This window comes from Aethalodelphis obliquidens, unplaced genomic scaffold, assembly GCF_003676395.1.
Source record: "Aethalodelphis obliquidens isolate GAN/ISIS:26980383/991018 unplaced genomic scaffold, ASM367639v1 scaffold52, whole genome shotgun sequence".
Classification (NCBI taxonomy): domain Eukaryota; kingdom Metazoa; phylum Chordata; class Mammalia; order Artiodactyla; family Delphinidae; genus Aethalodelphis; species Aethalodelphis obliquidens.
In genome coordinates, this window is record NW_020837996.1 from 11,633,449 (window position 1) to 11,655,674 (window position 22,226).

The 22,226-nt window shown below is 39.7% G+C and overlaps 1 long non-coding RNA gene across 3 annotated transcripts in view; it reads left to right on the plus strand.

Annotated features, from left to right (window-relative positions):
- The window catches only part of LOC113608259 (uncharacterized), a 300,860-nt gene that overhangs the window by 175,300 nt on the left and 103,334 nt on the right, over positions 1-22,226 (plus strand). For 2 of the 3 annotated variants that reach the window (XR_003428280.1, XR_003428279.1), the window contains exon 3: positions 2,975-3,111. This is a non-coding gene — a long non-coding RNA (uncharacterized LOC113608259). Of the gene's footprint in view, positions 1-2,974; positions 3,112-3,690; positions 5,224-22,226 lie in introns of those variants that run through there. The other variant, XR_003428281.1, reaches the window with a different exon arrangement.

Below are 22,226 nucleotides of genomic sequence, written 5' to 3' on the forward strand. Positions count from 1 at the left end.
CTCAGATTCTATAACCATGTTTACACATTTTTGTATTTGTTTTTTTGTGGTATGCGGGCCTCTCACTGCTGTGGCCTCTCCCGCAGCGGAGCACAGGCTCCGGACGCGCAGGCCCAGCAGCCATGGCTCACGGACCCAACCGCTCCGCGGCATGTGGGATCCTCCTGGACCGGGGCACGAACCCGTGTCCCCTGCATCGGCAGGCGGACCCCCAACCACTGCGCCACCAGGGAAGCCCACCATGTTTACACATTTTTGACCCCTAAAGTTTTTCTTTTCTAGGCAGTAAAGAGGACTAAGTGTTTAGATACTGAAATAAGTCCAACCAGATTCTGATACTGTCCCTTACCAGTTTCTAACTAGTTGATCTTGGACCACTTTAATCCTCTTTCTCTATCTGTAAAGGGTCCACCATACAGAGTTGTTGGGAAAATAAAATATGAGATGTTTTAAATCTTGGCACTGAGAAAGGACTCGTTAAATATTATCCACTCTCCCCCCAACAAGTTGAAAGAAGAATTATTTATTTTCTCAACTTAATTATATACTTCTAGGCCATCTGAGGAGGCATTAAAACAGAAAGCATTGTCCTGAAACTTTTTCATTGGTATAATAACTCATGTGATATTACAAATGTAAATTTCATAATTGTGTATGAGACACCATGGTGGCTGCTATTTGAGTTACTTGGAACAGTATCCCATTGGGTGAGTGTGGGAAGAAAATACTAGATGCTTGATTTTCTGTGTATTTTAAATTTCATCCATTTTATTTTCTACTTTTATATTTGCTAATATTTTAATATATTAGTACAATGGTGTGATGTATATGATTTATAAGTAAGTAAAAATACATTGAGGATGCTTGTTCAAAGTTTCTTTACTGCTGGGGTGTGAGATCAACATCTATTTTGGAGACCCTTGACCTGGAAGATAGCTTTTTGCTGTTTCTGTGATTTGGGATGGAGGAAAGGAGTCATAAATTTCACTGCCTGTCAGAATCCCCACAATTCACGGAGGGTTATTTCAACATCATTATGCATGAACGGGCCTCTCACTGTTGTGGCCTCTCCCGTTGCGGAGCACAGGCTCCGGACGTGCAGGCTCAGCGGCCATGGCTCACGGGCCCAGCGCTCTGCGGCATGTGGGATCCTCCTGGACCGGGGCACGAACCCGTGTCCCCTGCATCGGCAAGCGGACTCTCAACCACTGCGCCACCAGGGAAGCCCCGAGGCATGTTTTAAATGTTCCAGCCCAGTCTCTCTTTCAAGATTGGTTGGAGTAGGGAGCAGGACGAAGTATTTTCCTGTCACTGAGAGTATCTGGGAAGGTATTTCCCTCTGTTTTGAAAATGGAAAATAAAATACTACCTTTCTCTTTTGAAAAAACCTAAGCTAGGTATTAGGGGACAACAATGTCCAAATTAAATCTTCTCCTTGTGCCTTTCTTCAATTCTCCCTTGAATGGAATAAGGATATCTAAAAGATAATGGAGATGTATGGTAAGATTGGTGGCATGTAAAATGGTGTCAGGGTTCAGAAGGTGTTGGGAAGGAGTGGGTTGTGTGTTTGTGTGTGTGCACACACACAGACACTCGTGTTTGAATGGGAGAACCAACATTCATGGGTTCCAGGTGTCTGACAGTTTCTTTACATGGAACATTTACATCATCCATATTCACCCTCATACAGCCAAGACATGGGGGAAGAGAATTTCTTGCCCTTCTCATGGTAAAAATTTTCAACATAAAGGAAAGATAAGGTGGAAAGTTAAGGTCCTGTTGTATCCCACATTGGCCCTTCTCCCACTCCACAGGCTATCAGTACTTTGTGTATCTTGTACTTCCAGAAATTTCTATGTCTACAAGGAAAAAAATACATATACAGCCTTTTCACAAATAAGATCATAATGTGCAAATAGAAATCATATTAAAGATTTGTTATCAAACTGCTTTTCCTCACTCTGCAATAAAATTGGGATATTTTCCATATCAGTATATATAGATTTACCTCATTCTTTCTAGAGGCTTCATGGCATTCCATTGCATGGATTTACTATAATAAATTTAGCTACTTTCTTATTCAACACTGTAATATTTTTTTTTGGCTGCGTTGGGTCCTCGCTGCTGCGCAGGGGCTTTATCTAGTTGCTCTGCTACGGTGTGTGGCTTCTTATTGCGGTGGCCTCTCCTGCTGCAGAGCATAGCCTCCAGGCATGCAGGCTTCAGCAGTTGTGGCATGAGGGCTCAGTAGTTGTGGCTCATGGGTTCTAGAGCGCAGGCTCAGCAGCTGTGGTGCACGGGCTTTGTTGCTCCGCGGTATGTGGGATCCTCCCAGACCAGAGCTCGAACCTGTGTCCCCTGCATTAGCAGGCAGATTCTTAACCACTGTGCCAACAGGGAAACCCCAACACTGTAATATTTTTTGCATGTATCTTTGAATACTTTTCGAGGGATACATTTATAGAAATGGAATTACTGGCTCAAAAGGTATGCATATTTAAAATTTAAATCCATCATGAGTGCATCAATTTATCTACCCACAAGTGAGACATTTAAAAAAATTCATATTGTTTAAATTTTTTTTCTTTTTTTTTTTTTTTGCGATACGCGGGCCTCTCACTGCTGTGGTCTCTCCCGTTGCGGAGCACAGGCTCCGGACGCGCAGGCTCAGCGGCCATGGCTCACAGGCCCAGCCGCTCCGCGGCATGTGGGATCTTCCCGGACCGGGGCACGAACCCGTGTCGTTCGGCACGGACTCTCATCGGCAGGTGGACTCTCAACCACTGCACCACCAGGGAAGCCCCCATATTGTTTAAATTTTATGGGCAAAAAAGGCACTTAATTTTTCTCTTAATTTTTTCTTTCAAATATTGAGTGATATTGTGCATCTCAAAGCGGTCGTTTGTAAACATGACTGAGGTTAGGGCTCTTTCTATAGTATGTTTGTTGCATCCTAAACTGTTTCTATACTTAGGGTCGCCAGAAAAGCCAGAGTGGAGACTGCAGGGAGTACGGGTTTGAGTGAACTTTGGCTGCTCCATCAAGCGTGCTGATCACTGAGGAAATAACAGGAGACTCACCCAAGTGACTCATCCCCCAAATCCAACAGAGGTAATAGAATAACTTACATTGCACAGCCTTTTGGCTATTTAGTTGGATGTATGAGATCAACGGTGCACACTTTCTCTGCTGGATGTTGCTTTGGGAAAGAGACTTATTGGTTAGATGTCACATTGCAATGCAGTCAGGGGCTTTGGGACCTGATTCCCAATACTCAGAAGCATAGAGAAAAATTATTTAGCATCTTGGCCTCAGGCAACAATATCTACTTCATGGAGTTGTGTCAGGCATCAAATTCTATGGGGATGTACTACTGTCCGCTGCATTAACTATCCTTCATGTTGTTTCATTATTTTCTGAGGCTGTACTTTGTATTGGATGGTGGAAAGCTTGAGGCTAGAGATAACCAAGGTGGCAATTTTAAGAGGCACATGAAATAAAAACGTGAGAGGTCGTGCACGTGGATTATTAGATGGCAAATGTATAATATAGCTTTATATATGTAGTTTTACCCGGATTGGACTCATGTGCTATAATTAGTTTTAAATTTATTACTATCTTTTTCATGAAATTCAGATAGTCTGACTAGTTTATATTCTGTAAACATTTCTTGTTTTACTCTTTCATCAGATTCCACTCTTAAAATTCACTGCATGGTCTCCACAGACAAGAAGTGAAGGTTCTGCATTGCTACAGCCTCTCAGTTAAAAGACAGGGAATCCACATTTTCCCTCATTTTACTCTTAGGCTGCCAGTATGTTTTATAGTCTCCCACACACTTTTCTTCTCTCAAAAACATTTTCAAGTTTAATAATATATTTTTTAAAAGTCAGATAATTTTCAGGTAATAAAAGTCTGGAATCCTGCAGACTTTAGAAGAAATATAAAGAATTAAAAAAAACCCTCACGTACCGAGCCATTTACCATGTCTATCTAAAAATTACAGCTACCCATTAGTAAGTTGCATTATAGAATTGCTAATATTGCCTACTTTTTAAAAAGATTAAAATAAACTTCTTTGGAAGTGATGTTATTTACCAAAAACAACAAGGCAGAATAAGGCATATATCTAAGTTGGTTTAAAATTGAAGTATATTTTATGTAAAATGGGACATTTTAAAGAATAATCTGAACAGGGAAGTCTTTTCCTACATAAATATTTTATAACTTCGTACTGTATAATATGGGAGTTTTTCCTGTTAATTTGTGGTTTTGAGAAGTATAGCTCTTAGTTAAAAAGTACCCATTTGAAGGTTTCTTAGCTTTCATTATGAGGGTACAGTGACCAAAAAAAATCACGTGTCTCATAGTATTCTATGTACTGCATGTAGTCTGGTCAAATGGAATCATCTACTTCAAAAGTTATTGTGAAAGAAAACTGAAAAAGAATAAATTGTGTGTAATTGTGTTAAAGAGTAAGCTTTTACTGATCAGTTAGAAAATAACAAAGACATATTCGCTGTCTGTGCCTGGGTAATCAGTGGGGGGTTAGTAATATTATTTTGTACAAGAAAGAATATTTTTTAAGTGTGTTAAGTTGTTCTTTACTGAAGGGCATGAGAACATTGCATAATCTTTAACTCCTGCCAGAGAGGCTTTGTCCCTGGGTAGAACCAGTTTTATAGTCTATTCATGTATTCAACCAGCATTTATTGAAACTCTCTTCTTTTTATTCACTCTGCTAGGTACAGAGTTTGGGGTGAACCACGTTAGGGGTAAAAAAATCTCAGGAAAGCACACTGCCTTAAGTATTGACAAGCTTGAGGATGGGAGAGTATAGAGAGACTATCATGTAAATAATAAATGATAATACAAAGAAGAATGAGAAGTAGTCATCAAAGGTAAAAATGACATAATAATAAGTGCTAATATTAGCATAGTGTTTACTAATTACCCATCATTAACTAAGGAGTTGACTCTGCACAGTGGGTCTTAGGTCATTTCCCCAGCATCCATTCCCCTCTCTGTCTCCATCTCATACTTACTGTGCAGTTTATAGGCAGATAAATATTTTCCAGGGTTTGTAATCCCCTCTCCTATGCTACAGTGATTGGTCCATTTGAGCAGGTCTGAGCCAATTAGTAATTCCTCTGATCCAGGCAATGGTTCCAGAATGGGCTTGTTATTCACACTGGACAGTGGGACCTGAGAGGTTTTCTAAGAATGTCTGGAAAAGTTCTCCATTACTATTCTGGGAGAGCTTTTCAAAGTGATCATTTTCTTCACTCCTTTGTTTTGGATGAGGAAGCCTATAATCCAATGATAGCCTCTCATAAGCATGAGGGAGAACCAGCCTTAAACTGAATCTGACACCTTAGAAGACAGAACAGAGGGAGAGAAATTAGATCCTTGATCCATGGCTGAACCACTGAATCAATCCAAGGCTGAAGCCTACCTTTCCTCTGGACTTTGAGAAAAGTGAGCCAATAAAACACTTTTGTTTTTTTATGCTAGTCTGAGTTGGGCTTTCTCTTACCTTCAGAGAGTCTAAATTATACTAAGGAGGTTTCTTTTTCAGTCTTCATAACAAACCTATGAAACAGATGATATTATTGTCATCATTTTATGGATGAGAAAGCTGAGGCCTGGAAAGTTCAATAGCTTGCGCTGAACCACGAAAGCAATAAGTGGTAAAGCCAGGAGTTTACCTGTGGAGTTTAATGCTAAGCACCGCGTCCTATTGCTTGCCATGCTTTGGGGTTGCAAAGAGAATGTCAGTTAAGTTGTAGGAAAATTATCCCAGTGCTGGAAGCACTGGCTTTGGGCCTGTAGGTGGAACTTAAATCGGCACGAGATGGAGCTGAAGCAGCAGATTTGGAGTAGAGGGGGTCAAGTGGCAGTGGCTGGGGGTCTAGTCCATGTGTGGCCTCTCAGTGGGGGAGGGGCAGCACCAACAGGAAAGCCTGGAGGTCCCCCAGAGGCTAGAAGACAAAGAGGGAGATCAGAAAAGCGTGGCATGGTCAGACAGAGGAAGTTCAAAGGAGAGAGGAGTCCTTGAATGGAAATGGTGACTCAGCAGAGGAAGCAGAAATACTGAGATTGATAATGACCTACGTGTAGTCCCTGAGATTTGGGGATGATGGGACTAGGGGTGGATTAGTGGGGGGGGAGGAAAGATGACATCACCAGGATCTGTGTACACTTGAGAGTTCAGTATTATCATTATCTGGGCAACGCCAAGTTTCAGTTTAGGAGAGAAGGTAGAGGAAGTGTTACTAGAAGGGTTTGAGTGAGAATGTGTGTCCAAGGGTTTAAAAGAGCACAGTGAAGGGGTACTAGGGGAATGGAGGGGAGAGGGGGAGGGTAAATGAAATGGAGAGAACACAAGCATGAGAGGGCTAGCGGGCTAGTTAGGGAAGCAGGTGTGTTTTTTTTTAACATCTTTATTGGAGTATAATTGCTTTACAATGGTGTGTTAGTTTATGTTGTATAACAAAGTGAATCAGCTATATGTATACATATATCCCTATATCTCTTCCCTCTTGCGTCTCCCTCCCTCCCACCCTCCCTATCCCACCCCTCTAGGTGGTCACAAAGCACCTAGCTGATCTCCCTGTGCTATGTGGTTGCTTCCCACTAGCTATCTATTTTACGTTTGGTAGTGTATATATGTCCATGCCACTCTCTCACTGTGTCACAGCTTACCCTTTCCCCTCCCCATATCCTCAAGTCCATGCTCTAGTAGGTCTGTGTCTTTATTCCCATCTTACCCCTAGGTTCTTCATGACATTTTTTTTTTTTTAGATCCCATACATATGTGTTAGCATACAGTATTTGTTTTTCTCTTTCTGACTTACTTCACTCTGTATGACAGACTCTAGGTCCATCCACCTCACTACAAATAACTCAATTTCGTTTCTTTCAATGGCTGAGTAATATTCCATTGTATATATGTGCCACATGTAAAAGTATGAGATTAGATCACTCCCTAACACCATACACAAAAATAAACTCCAAATGGATTAAAGACCTAAATGTAAGGCCAGACACTATCAAACTCTTAGAGGAAAACATAGGCAGAACACTCTATGACATAAATCACAGCAAGATCCTTTTTGACCCACCTCCTAGAGAAATGGAAATAAAAACAAAAATAAACAAATGGGACCTAATGAAACTTCAAAGCTTTTGCACAGCAAAGGAAACCATAAACAAGACCAAAAGACAACCCTCAGAATGGGAGAAACTATTTGCAAATGAAGCAACTGACAAAGAATTAATCTCCAAAATCTACAAGCAGCTCAATAATAAAAAAACAAACAACCCAATCCAAAAATGGGCAGAAGACCTAAATAGACATTTCTCCAAAGAAGATATACAGATTGCCAACAAACACATGAAAGAATGCTCAACATCATTAATCATTAGAGAAATGCAAATCAAAACTACAATGAGATATCATCTCACACCAGTCAGAATGGCCATCATCAAAAAATCTACAAACAGTAAATGCTGGAGAGGGTGTGGAGAAAAGGGAACCCTCTTGCACTGTTGGTGGGAATGTAAATTGATACAGCCACTATGGAGAACAGTATGGAGGTTCCTTAAAAAACTACAAATACAACTACCATATGACCCAGCAATCCCACTGCAGGTGTGTTTTGGTCAATGTATCAAAACGAACAAGGTGTGGAAATGTGGAAAGGAAAGAGGCAGCTTCCCAGGTTGCATTTACATTGTGGATTCCTTTGCAATTCTGACTCCCAGTGCTTTACGTCCTGCTGGCAGAAGGGAACCGAGGTGGCTATGGCAACCTGACAAGCCTGTAACAGTATTAATATTCACAAACATCTGAAGGCTGCAGTCTTTTAAAAACAACAATAATAGCAGCAGTGGCAGCAGCAACAACCACCATAGTAATTTGTAACTCTTCCCTCTGGAGAAGCACAGAGCTGCATGTATTGTATTTTAAATAATCAGTCACAAATTAACTAATTGCTGCAAACCTTAAACCTGTTTTTCCCTCCAGCTTGTCTTTATCTGCAGATGTCAAAACAAGTAAAATAGATGGACCAGATTTCCTTCAGATGTTTGCTGATAATAATTGTTCTCTTAAAAAATTAAAAATTATATAAGTCTGAGAGCAAAATTCCTTCCTGTGTTGTGACTTTAAAATGTCTTGTTTTTGCCTTTAAGTTTCTGTTCAAGATTTGTAAACTCTGCCTTGCTCCTTTTCTGAATCATCAAATCCAGTGGTTCACCTGGAGAACTGGTTAAAATTCACCTTGGAAGAGCAATTAAAAATGCACATTGTTGGTCCCTACCTTAGAGAAGTAGATTTATTAGGGCTGGAGGAGGGGGTTGCCAACGCCCAAGTGTTAGTTTATGGAGGTTTATATCAGGGGTACTCATGCTGGGAGTTCTGTGCTTTTACTCCCACCTTTCCCTTTCTTTTTGGCTCTGAATGAAGGCTCATTGGTGAGTTGCTGAGCCCTGTCGTGGGTGGAGAAAGAGGAGTGCTATGAGACTGACAGCAGAGCAAGAGCGTGTAGGCAGTGAGGCTCCCAGAAACCTCTGATCTTGCACAGGATGCTGAATAGGAAAGGCACAAGGCAGGATAAAGGTATGGTTCTGCACATTTATGTTGTCTGTTGAGGGCACTGAGCAGAGAAAGTAGAGACTTTGATCTCTTTCATTTCTGCCTTTCCTTCTGGAAAGTTGATAGGGTGGGGTCGTGTAAGGGCAGAGATTAGAAAAGGATTTTCTTGTTCATGCTGTCCCTTCTGTGTCCCTTCTGTGTACTGTAGACATAGGGACTCGGTGAAATTGTGGAGAGTTAAGGCACACCCTAGCTTCTATGTGTACTGCTGTGCGTTCCACAAAACCTGTTACCCATCCAGTGTTTTGGCATGAGAGGATTTCTAGTTTCAGAATTATCATTGAACAGGATCAGTGGATGGAAGTAGATAGTTTAACTGTTGCCTTGTGTTGGAGGAGGACATTGAGAGGACGTGACTACCACTTGACCTGTGAGCGGGTTTTATAGTGTCTGACCTTACATTTAGGTATTTAATCCATTTTGAGTTTATTTTTGTGTATGGTGTTAGGGAGTGTTCTAATTTCATTCTTTTACATGTACCTGTCCAGATTTCTCAGAACCACTTATTGAAGAGGCTGTCTTTTCTCCACTGTACATTCTTCCCTCCTTCATCAAAGATAAGGTGACCATATGTGAATGGGTTTATCTCTGGGCTTTCTATCCTGTTCCTTTGATCTACCGTTCTGTTTTTGTGCCAGTACCATACTGTCTTGATTACTGTAGCTTTGTAGTATAGTCTGAAGTCAGGAAGCCTGATTCCTCCAGCTCTGTTTTTCGTTCTCAAGATTGCTTTGGCTATTCGGGGTCTTTTGTGTTTTCATACAAATTGTGAAATTTTTGGTTCTAGTTCTGTGAAAAATGCCAGTGGCAGTTTGATAGGGATTGCATTGAATCTGTAGATTGCTTTGGGTAGTAGAGTCATTTTCACAATGTTGATTCTTCCAATCCAAGAACATGGTATATCACTCCATATATTTGTGTCATCTTTAATTTCTTTCATCAGTGTCTTATAATTTTCTGTATACAGGTCTTTTGTCTCCTTAGGTAGGTTTATTCCTAGGTATTTTATTCTTTTGGTTGCAGTGGTAAATGGGAGTGTTTCCTTAATTTCTCTTTCAGATTATTCATCAGTAGTGTATAGGAATGCCAGAGATTTCTGTGCATTAATTTTGTATCCTGCTACTTTACCAAATTCATTGATTAGCTCTAGTAGTTTTCTGGTAGCATCTTTAGGATTCTCTATGTATAGTATCATGTCATCTGCAAACAGTGACAGCTTTACTTCTTCTTTTCCAATTTGGATTCCTTTCATTTCTTTTTCTTCTCTGATTGCTGTGGCTAAAACTTCTAAATCTATGTTGAATAATAGTGGTGAGAGTGGGCAACCTTGTCTTGTTCCTGATCTTAGTGGAAATGGTTTCAGTTTTTCACCATTGAGGGTGATTTTGGCTGTGGGTTTGTCATATACGGCCTTTATTATGTTGAGGAAACTTCCCTCTATGCCTACTTTCTGCAGTGTTTTTTATAATAAATGGGTGTTGAATTTTGTCGAAAGCTTTCTCTGCATCTATTGAGATGATCATATAGTTTTTCTCCTTCAATATGTTAATATGGTGTATCACGTTAATTGATTTGCGTGTATTGAAGAATCCTTGCATTCCTGGAATAAACCCCACTTGATCATGTTGTATGATCCTTTTAATGTGCTCTTGGATTCTGTTTGCTAGTATTTTGTTGAGGATTTTTGCATCTATGTTCATCAGAGGTATTGACCTGTAGTTTTCTATTTTTTCTGACATCTTTTTCTGGATTTGGTATCGGGGTGATGGTGGTCTCCTAGAATGAGTTTGGGAGTGTTCCTCCCTCTGCTGTATTTTGGAAGAGTTTGAGAAGGATAGGTGTTAGTACTTCTCTAAATGTTTGATAGAATTCGCCTGTGAAGCCATCTGGTCCTGGGCTTTTGTTTGTTGGAAGATTTTTAATCACAGTTTCAATTTCAGTGCTTGTGATTGGTCTGTTCATATTTTCTATTTCTTTCTGGTTCCGTCTCAGAAGGTTGTGCATTTCTAAGAATGTGTCCATTTCTTCCAGGTTGTCCATTTTATTGGCATAGAGTTGCTTGTAGTAATCTCTCATGATCTTTTGTATTTCTGCAGTGTCAGTTGTTACTTCTCCTTTTTCATTTCTAGTTCTGTTGATTTGAGTCTTCTCCCTTTTTTTCTTGATGAGTCTGGCTAATGGTTTATCAACTTTGTTTATCTTCTCCAAGAACCAGCTTTTAGTTTTATTGATATTTGCTATCATTTCCTTCATTTCTTTTTCATTTATTTCTGATCTGATCTCTATGATTTCTTTTCTTCTGCTAGCTTTGGGGTTTTTTTGTTCTTCTTTCTCTAATTGCTTTAGGTGCAAGGTTAGGTTGTTTATTCGAGATGTTTCCTGTTTCTTAAGGTAGGATTGTATTGCTATAAACTTCCCTCTTAGAACTGCTTTTGCTGCATCCCATAGGTTTTGGGTCGTTGTGTCTCCATTGTCATTTGTTTCTAGGTATTTTTTGATTTCCTCTTTGATTTCTTCAGTGATCAGTTCGTTATTAAGTATTGTATTGTATAACCTCCATGTGTTTGTATTTTTTACAGATCTCTTCTTGTAATTGATATCTAGTCTCATAGCATTGTGGTCAGAAAAGATACTTGATACAATTTCAATTTTCTTAAATTTACCAAGGCTTGATTTGTGACCCAAGGTATGGTCTATCCTGGAGAATGTTCCATGAGCACTTGAGAAAAATGTGTATTCTGTTGTTTTTGGATGGAATGTCCTGTAAATATCAATTAAGTCCATCTTGTTTAATGTATCATTTAAAGCTTGTGTTTCCTTATTTATTTTCATTTTGGATGGTCTGTCCATTGGTGAAAGTGGGCTGTTAAAGTTCCCTATATGAATGTGTTACTGTCGATTTCCCCTTTTATGGCTGTTAGTATTTGCCTTATGTATTGAGGTGCTCCTATGTTGGGTGCATAAATATTTACAATTGTTATATCTTCTTCTTGGATCGATCCCTTGATCATTATGTAGTGTCCTTCTTTGTCTCTTCTAATAGTCTTTATTTTAAAGTCTATTTTTTCTGATATGAGAATTGCTACTCCAGCTTTCTTTTGGTTTCCATTTGCATGGAATATCTTTTTCCATCCCCTCACTTTCAGTCTCTATGTGTCTCTAGGTCTGAAGTGGGTCTCTTGTAGACAGCATATATATGGGTCTTGTTTTTATATCCGTTCAGCCAGTCTGTGTCTTCTGGTGGGAGCATTTAATCCATTTACATTTAAGGTAATTATTGATATGTATGTTCCTATTCCCATTTTCTTAATTGTTTTGGGTTCGTTATTGTAGGTGTTTTCCTTCTCTTGTGTATCTTGCTTAGATAAGATCCTTTAGCATTTGCTGTAAAGCTGGTTTGGTGCTGCTTAACTCTCTCAGCTTTTGCTTGTCTGTAAAGGTTTTAATTTCTCCATCAAATCTGAATGAGATCCTTGCTGGGTAGAGTCATCTTGTTTGTAGGTTTTTCTCCTTCATCACTTTAAATATGTCCTGCCAGTCCCTTCTGGCTTGCAGAGTTTCTGCTGAAAGATCAGCTGTTAACCTTATGGGGATTCCCTTGTGTGTTATTTGTTGTTTTTCCCTTGCTGCTTTTAATATGTTTTCTTTGTATTTAATTTTTTTTTTTTTTTTTTTTTTTTTTTTTTTTTTTTTTTTTTTTTTTTGCGGTACGCGGGCCTCTCACTGTTGTGGCCTCTCCCGTTGCGGAGCACAGGCTGCGGACGCGCAGGCTCAGCGGCCATGGCTCACGGGCCCCGCCGCTGCCCGGCATGTGGGATCTGGCCAGACCGGGGCACGAACCCGCGTCCCCTGCATCGGCAGGCAGACTCTCAACCACTGCGCCACCAGGGAAGCCCTGTATTTAATTTTTGACAGTGTGATTAATATGTGTTTTGGCCTGTTTCTCCTTGGATTTATCCTGTATGGGACTCTCTGTGCTTCCTGGACTTGATTAACTATTTCCTTTCCCATATTTGGAAAGTTTTCAACTATAATCTCTTCAAATATTTTCTCAGTCCCTTTCTTTTTCTCTTCTTCTTCTGGAGCCCCTATAATTCTAATGTTGGTGGGTTTAATGTTGTTCCAGAGGTCTCTGAGACTGTCCTCAGTTCTTTTCATTCTATTCTGCTCTGCAGTAGTTATTTCCACTATTTTATCTTCCAAGTCACTTATCCATTCTTCTGCCTCAGTTATTCTGCTATTGATCCCTTCTAGAGAATTTTTAATTTCATTTATTGTGTTGTTCATCATTGCTTGTTTCATCTTTAGTTCTTCTAGGTCATTTTTAAATGTTTCTTGCATTTCTCTATTCTATTTCCAAGATTTTGGGTCACCTTTACTATCATTATTCTGAATTCTTTTTCAGGTAGCCTGCCTATTTCCTCTTCATTTGTTAGGTCTGGTGGGTTTTTATCTTGCTCCTTCATCTGCTGTGATTTTCTGTCTTCTCATTTTGCTTATCTTACTGTGTTTGGTGTCTCCTTTTGTAGGCTGCAGTTTCGTAGTTCCTGTTGTTTGTGGTGTTTGTCCCCAGTGGCTAAAGTTGGTTCAGTGGGTTGTGTAGGCTCTCTGGTGCCTGTGTTCTTGTGGATGAGGCTGGATCTTGTCTTTCTGGTGGGCAGTTCCACGTCTTGTGGTGTGTTTTGAGGTGTCTGTGGACTTATTATGATTTTAGGCAGCCTCTGTGCTAATGGGTGGGGTTGTGTTCCTGTCTTGGTAGTTGTTTGGCATAGGGTGTCCAGCACTGTAGCTTGCTGGTCGTTGAGTGAAGCTGGGTGTTGGTGTTGAGATGGAGATCTATGGGAGATTTTCGTCGTTTGATATTACGTGGAGCTGGGAGGCCTCTTGTGGACCAGTGTCCTGAAGTTGGCTCTCCCACCTCAGAGGCACAGCACTGACTCCCGGCTGCAGCACCAAGAGCCTTTCATCCACACAGCTCAGAATAAATGGGAGAAAAAGTAGAAAGAAAGAGGATAAATTAAAATAAAGTAAGGTAAAATAATATAAAGTTATTAAAATAAAAAAATAATTATTAAGAAAAAAAATTTTTTAAGTTAAAAACAAAACAAAAAATTGGACGGTTAGAACCCTAGAACAAATGGTGGAAGCAAAGATATACAGACAAAATCTCACACAGAAGCATACACATACACATTCACAATAAGAGGAAAAGGGGAAAAAAGTCATAAATCTTGCTCTCAAAGTCGACCTCCTCAATTTGGGATGATTTGTTGTCTATTCAGGTATTCCACAGATGCAGGGTACATCAAGTTGATTGTGGAGCTTTAATCCGCTGCTCTTGAGACTGCATGGAAAAATTTCCCTTTCTCTTCTTTCTTCGCACAGCTCCCGGGGCTCAGTTTAGGATTTGGCCCCGCCTTTGCGTGTAGGTCGCCGGAGGGCATCTGTTCTTCGCTCAGACAGGACGGGGTTAAAGGAGCTGCTGATTTGGGGGCTCTGGCTCACTCAGGCCGTGGGGGCTCTGGCTTATTCCGGCCGTGGGGAGACAGGGGCACGGAGTGCGGGGCGAGCCTGCGGCTGCAGAGGCCGGTGGGACGTTGCACCAGCCTGAGGCGCGCCGTGTGTTCTCCCGGGGAAATTGTCCCTGGATCCGGGACCCTGGCAGTGGCGGGCTGCACAGGCTCCCGGGAGGGGAGGTGTGGAGAGTGACCTGTGCTCGCACACAGGCTTCTTGGTGGCGGCAGCAACAGCAGCCCTACCATCTCATGCCCGTCTCTAGGGTCTCGCGCCCGTCTGTGGAGCTTCTTTAAGCGGCGCTCTTAATCCCCTCTCCTCGCGCACCAGGAAACAAAGAGGGAAGAAAAAGTCTCTTGCCTCTTCGGCAGGTCCAGACTTTTCCCCGGACTGCCTCCCGGCCAGCCGTGGTGCACTAACCCCCTAAAGGCTGTGTTCACGCCGCCAACCCCAGTCCTCTCCTTCCTTAAACTTTTTTTGATGTGTGTGTGTGTTTGTGTTTTCCATGACATTGACTTTTGAAGAGTCCAAGAATGACATCTTGTGGAACTGTCCACATTCAGGAGGTTTTGAAAGTGATTTAAAGGACACTGTATTGAGGCCTTTTATTTCACAGCCTTTGGTAGGCAGTCACTTTGTTAATTCTCTGGTTGTGAACTCCAGGTGAGAATAGATTTTTAAGGTATGAGGCATTTGCCCATGGCATGATACTGAGAATTTGTCTTGTGAACATTTATCCTAGGAAAATCAATATTAAATCCTTTTTTTGTTCTGATCCTGTAGGAAAGCTCACATTTCATCCAGCTTTAGACTTCACTGTAGAAATGGACTCTCTTGACTAGCATGCCAACTTTGCCTGAATTGTATTTTTATATGATAGGCTTTATTCCTTAAGCTAATGTAACTACAATTAATTTCTGGGGCAAAAATAGTTACGTTTGTCTTAAGACTTCTCTCTTCTTTCCAAAGAAAATTAACCAAATAGAAAAATATTTAAAAGGACTAGAGTTTCATTTGCTTATTTCCTTACATTTTCGGTCCTGACTGGGGAAATAAAAACTGGATTGTGAAATGTCTGACTGCATGAACATGCCTTCTTTCTGGCTAGTTTGTCCAGTAAGGGTGACCAACTGTGTGGCATGAATGAATGCACTGCAGAAACATTTCTTCATGTGGTAGGGTCTCTGGGATTATACCCCCTCCCCATTTAAAACATGTGTTTACAAATATACTTTGGAGTTATTAAAAAAATACCTATCATAAAGCTCACAACCCTCAAAACATGAATAAGAACTTCTCTATTAGTTTATTTGTTCATTTTTACTTTATCTTTTTTTACAGTTATAAACTTTACAGTTTATGTAAATGAATCCTTGGAGCAAATTAGTAGATACTTAAGATTTAATGTTTAAAACCTGGTCTCCCTATTTCTTCAAGCTATTTAGGGTAAAATTTACCCTAGTTTTATTATATTCTAGACTGTGATGAGCCAGAAATCAGAGAAAGCTTTTTTGCTTATCAGTATGAAGTTATTTAATAAGTCAGTGATCTTCATGGGCACACCCACATGGAATAACCTTGAAAACTGAAAACTGTCAAATCTTTCTTGGGATACAAATATTTATAAGAAAGCTTTAAACTAAAAGGTAGTCATATAGTAATAGGAATAACCCTTTTCTATTGTAGGATGAGTCAAATTTTCTAAATGGCAATGGGTCATAATATACTAGAGCTAGAATGGATATCGTATATCTTAATAATAGACTAACAATTACTGAGTGCTTTCCTATGTAACAGAAACTACAGTTTGCATGCCTTATTTCATGTCATTCTTTCAGCAGCTCTTGCCCTATGTTCTATTATTTCCCCAGTTTAACGAGGAATCTAAAAATCAGAGAGGCTAAGGAACTTGATCAAGGTCATGTATCTCATTTGCTTAATATTCTCATCTTGGAAGTATGGGTTGATTAGGTATTTTTCAAGGTCATGTGTAAGTAGCAATTTACTAGAAATTATTTTTGAACTTTGAATTTAGAAAGCTAAACATTCCTTGTTGCATAACCTTGTTGTATAAATGGTTGGTTTTCAGATTTTTCATGATTTAATCTGCCTGCTGAGAAATCTTTTTTCCTATTGCAAAGGCTCATAATATGTGCAGACTTCAGAGCCTAGCTTGACTTTCCTATAGGATGCTTATTGACTGAGCCATAGAAAACTCTGTGTAATTAAAGAAAAATTAAGTGATGTGTGAATAAGTCTTATGTCAGTTGCTGAGGTAGGGGTTAATGCTTTTGAGTATTTTTCAGCTCTCTGTACAGGTCATATCCATGTCTGATGTGGCAGCAGGCAAGAAAAAGGATAAAGAGAGAATATACAGGCAGAACAAATAATTTGTCAAGCAGCTTCCTCTAAGCATAGAAAAGTAATTAATTAAATTATATCAAGTGTCCTGCATTTAATATGAGAATTTCATTAAAGGTAATAAGGCACTGATTAACTTCCCCTCTGAAGGGAATGTTCTATAGGCAAAATGCAGGATGCCTCCTGGCCTTAGTTCATGTTGCCTTTGGAGCCTGTATATGGGTACTAATCTATTCTCCTTGATGTAAAAATCCCAAAGTCTTCGAGGGTTGTGAGAACTAGCATCCATGGATATGCTCAAGTTTCAAGAAGCTTCCCCAAATAATAATATCACAAAAGGATTTTTGGTAAGAGAATAATAATGATTAATATTAATAGTAATAGCTTTCTCTGTTTCACCTTGGGCTATTACTGCAACCCTATGATAACCACATTGGTTATAAAGCAGATTGTGATTCTTATTTGACAGATGAAGAACATGAACATTAGAGAAGTAATTTGGCCAAGTATCTCTCATACCAGGTGCAGAAATGGGATTGAACTCCAAGTTTGCCTAAACCTCTAGTCCTGTTCTCTGAATGATTATGCTCTATCGTGACTTAAATAAAAGATAAATGGTATATTTACTTAAATATTTTACCTTTTAAAACAAAAGTTTGTTCTAATTTTCTAAGTCATAATTAAGCTGTCATGTATACAGGAAATTACAAGTTGAAGAGAAATTATAGGTGCAAACAAATGAGAATTCAAAATACATATTTTGCATTAGTAAGGATCTCAGCAGGAAAAGAGACACTTGTGTGGGATAATTTGAGAAAAGTTTAATAAAGGGATTATTGTAAAAGCATAGGTTAGTGTCTAATACTGCTCAGGCTGCCATAGCAAAATACTATAGACTGGGTGGTTTACACAGCAGAAATGTATTTTCTCACAGTTCTGCAGGCTGGAAGTCTGAGGTTGTTAGGGGAACCACTGACTGAAACCTCCCTCCCTGGCCAGGCACCACAGTAACCATTTTCATGAGTTACATTGTGACACGAGGCCCTGGTAAGTAACGCGGAACTAAAAAGCCACCACCAACCTGAAGAATTTGGGAAAGGTCCAGAGGAGAGAGGAGACACCAGTCCATAAGTCCTACCAACATCCCAGAATCCTTCTCGCTGGAATCCATCTTGGCTGAGTGATGCGTGCACCACCAGGAAGGACCCTGAGTTAGAATGATTGGCCAGAGACAACCCAGAAACTAATCCCATCACCATAAAACCGGAGACTGCGAGCCACGTGGCAGAGCAGTCCTCCTGGGTTCCCTGACCTCCTGCTGTTCACCCGGGTGCCCCTTCCCAATAAAGTCTCTTGCTTTGTCAGCACATGTGTTTCTTCGGACAGTTCATTTCCAACTGTTAGACAAGAGCTCACTCTCAGTCCCTGGAAGGGGTCCTCCTTCCTGCAGCAAGGTCAGGTTGCCAGCATGGTTGGGTTGTGATGAGAGCTTTCTTCCTGGCTTGCAGAGGGCTGCCTTCTCATCGTGTCCTCTCATGACTTTCGTGGGGATACAATTCAGTCTATAGCAGTTAGGGAAACCACACTGCATACTACAGTGCCCTGTGGCTACAAACATTAGGGAGTTACCATTCTTGGGCCTGAAGTAACTGAAGAGGGTTTGGCCACTACTATGGGCAGAGAGAGAATTCATGTGGTGACGGCTACCTGGCAGGAGCTGTAACCATAGTTGGGGAATGCAGCCAGCCAGCAGCAACCCGTCAGAAAGATGGGAGGGCTTCACTCTTCTGCCTGCCTCTGATTTTACCCTTGTGCTTCTCAGCGGAGGAACCTAACTGGAAGCCAGAGGTAAAAGAATTTTCATTGCTGAAGTCCATACATGTGTAGGGGAAAAAAGATGATTTTTTCTCTACCCTTCTGAGTTAGACCTCTGTAATAAAAGACAGATTAACAAGAGAAAAACAAACAGAAGTTTATTAACACATATACCTCATGTATACATGAGAGATACCTAGGGAAAAATGAATAACTCTCTGAGGTGGCTTAGAATTCAGACAAATACCATCCTTTAAAATTTTTTTTAATTAAAAAATTTATTTATTTTTTAAACACATCTTTATTGGATTATAATTGCTTTAAAATGGTGTGTGTGTTTCTGCTTTATAACAAAGTGAATCAGCTATACATATACATATATCCCCATATCTCTTCCCTCTTGTGTCTCCCTCCCTTCCACCCTCCCTGTCCCGCCTCTCTAGGGGGTCACAAAGCACCAAGCTGATCTCCCTGTGCTATGCGGTTGCTTCCAACTAGCTATCGGTTTTACATTTTGTACTGTATATATATCGATGCCACTCTCTCACTTTGTCTCAGCTTACCTTTCCCCCTCCCCGTGACCTCAAGTCCATTCTCTAGTAGGTTTGCATCTTTATTCCCATCCTGCCCCTAGGTTCTTCATGACCAGTTTTTTTTTTTTAGATTCCATATATATGTGTTAGCATACGGTATTTGTTTTTCTCTTTCTGACTTACTTCACTCTGTAGGACAGACTCTAGGTCCATCCACCTCACTACAAATAACTCAATTTCATATCTTTTTATGGCTGAGTAATATTCCATTGTATATATGTGCCACATCTCCTTTGTCCATTCATCTGTCGATGGACACTTATGTTGCTTCCATGTCCTGGCTATTGTAAATAGAGCTGCAGTGAACACTGTGGTACATGACTCTTTTTGAATTATGTCTTCTCAGGGTTTATGCCCAGTAGTGGGATTGCTGGGTCATATGGTAGTTCTATTTTTAGTTTTTGAAGGAACCTCCATAATGTTCTCCAAGGTGGCTGTATCAATTTACATTCCCACCAACAGTGCAAGAGGGTTCCCTTTTCTCCACACCTTCTCCAGCATTTATTGTTTGTAGATTTTTTGATGATAGCCATTCTGACTGGTGTGAGATGATATCTCATTGTAGTTTTGATTTGCATTTCTCTAATGATTAATGATGTTGAACATTCTTTCATGTGTTTGTTGGCAATCTGTATATGTTCTTTGGAGAAATGTCTGTTTAGGTCTTTTACCCATTTTTGGATTGGGTTGTTTGCTTTTTGATATTGAGCTGCATGAGCTGCTTGTAAATTTTGGAGATTAATCCTTTGTTTGCTGATTTGTTTGCAAATATTTTCTCCCATTCTGAGGGTTGTCTTTACGTATTGTTTATGGTTTCCTTTGCTGTGCAAAAGCTTTGAAGTTTCATTAGGTCCCATGTATTTATTTTTGTTTTTATTTCAATTTCTGTAGGAGGTGGGTCATAAAGGATCTTGCTGTGATTTATATCATAGAGTGTTCTGCCTTTGTTTTCCTCTAAGAGTTTTATAGTGTCTGGCCTTACATTTAGGCCTTTAATCCATTTTGAGTTTATTTTTGAGCATGGTGTTAGGGAGTGTTCTAATTTCATTCTTTTACATGTAGCTGTCCAGTTTTCCGAGCACCACTTATTGAAGAGGTTGTCTTTTCTTAGCTGTATATTCTTGCCTCCTTAATAAAAAATTAGGTGACCATATGTGCGTGGGTTTATCTCTGGGCTTTCTATCCTGTTCCATTGATCTATATTTCTGTTTTTGTGTCAGTACCATACTGTCTTGATTACTGTAGCTTTGTAGTGTAGTCTGAAGTCAGGGAGCCTGATTCCTCCTGCTACGATTTTCTTTCTCCATATTGCTTTGGCTATTCGGGGTCATTGGTGTTTCCATACAAGTTGTGAAATTTTTGGTTCTAGTTCTGTGAAAAGTGTTATTGGTAGTTTGACAGGGATTGCATTGAATCTGTAGATTGCTTTGGGTAGTATAGTCATTTTCACAATGTCGATTCTTCCAATCCAGGAACATGGTATATCTCTCCATCTATTTGTACCATCTTTAATTTCTTTCATCAGTGTCTTACAGTTTTCTGCACACAGGTCTTTTGTCTCCTTAGGTAGGTTTATTTCTAGGTATTTTATTCTTTTTGGTGCAATGGTAAATGGGAGTGTTTCCTTAATTTCTCTTTCTGATTTTTCATCATTAGTTTATGGGAATGCAAGAGATTTCTGTGGATTAATTTTGTATCCTGCTACTTTACCAAATTCATTGATTAGCTCTAGTAGTTTTCTGGTAGCATCTTTAGGTTTCTCTATGTATAGAGAGAAACCTTTCTTTTCTGATTTGGACTCCTTTTATTCCTTTTTCTTCTCTGATTGCTGTAGCTAAAACTTCCAAAACAATGTTGAATAATAGTGGTGAGAGTGGGCATCCTTGTCTTGTTTCTGGTCTTAGAGGAAATGGTTTGTTTTTCGCCATTGAGGATGATGTTGGCTGTGGGTTTGTCATATATGGCCTTTATTATGTTGAGGAAAGGTCCCTCTATGCCTACTTTCTGGAGGGTTTTTATCATAAATGGTGTTGAATTTTGTCGGAAGCTTTTTCTGAATCTATTGAGATGATCATATGGTTTTTATTCTTCAGTTTGTTAATATGGTGTATCACATTGATTGATTTGTGTATATTGAAGAATCCTTGCATTTCTGGGATAAACCCCACTTGATCATGGTGTATGATCCTTTTAATGTGCTGTTGGATTCTGTTTGCTAGTATTTTGATGAGGATTTTTGCATCTCTGTTCATCAGTGATGTTGGCCTGTAGTTTTCTTTCTTTGTGACCTCTTTGTCTGGTTTCGGTATCAGGGTGATGGTGGCCTCATAGGATGAGTTTGGGAGTGTTCCTGCCTCTGCTATATTTTGTAAGACTTTGAGAAGGATAGGTGTTAGCTCTTCTCTAAATGTTTGATAGAATTCGCCTGTGAAGCCATCTGATCCTGGGCTTTGTTTTTTGGAAGATTTTAATCACAGTTTCAATTACAGTGCTTGTGACTGGTCTGTTTATATTTTCTATTTCTTCCTGGTTCAGTCTCAGAAGGTTGTGCATTTCTAAGAATTTGTCCATTTCTTCCAGGTTGTCCATTTTCTTGGCATATAGTCGCTTGTAGTAATCTCTCATGATCCTTTGCATTTCTGCAGTGTCAGTTGTTATTTCTCCTTTTTCATTTCTAATTCTATTGAGTTGAGAGTTCTCCCTTTTTTTCTTGATGAGTCTGACTAATGGTTTATTAATTTTGTTTAGCTTCTCAAAGAACCAGCTTTTAGTTTTATTGATCTTTGTCATCGTTTCCTTCATTTCTGTTTCATTTATTTCTGATCTGATCTTTATGATTTCTTTCCTTCTGCTAACTTTGGTTTTTTTTTTTTTTTTGTTCTTCTTTCTCTAATTGCTTTATTTCTTGATCCCTAACTTCTGACCCTGTGTGCCTGGACTCAGGGACTAATTCTCTACCAGGCATCTAATAACCCAATTATGTCCCCATCCAAAATATCTATATTTAAACCATGACCTTCATTATCTTATCCTAAAGATACCCAAAGACTTTTCAACTCAAATCACATTCAAATTAATTCAGATTCCTGTGACACTAATGACACAACTTGTCTGAGGCCCTCCTTCCCAAAATCGGTATTTCAACACCAAAAGAAAATAAACTGGAAAAGAATGGAAAAAAACAAGAAAAAAGACTCAATCTTCCTTGGTTGATAAAACTCCTGGGTAGAGGATTTATGACAATTGAGTTCCCTTTGGAGGATCTATCTTTAGCCAGATAAAGG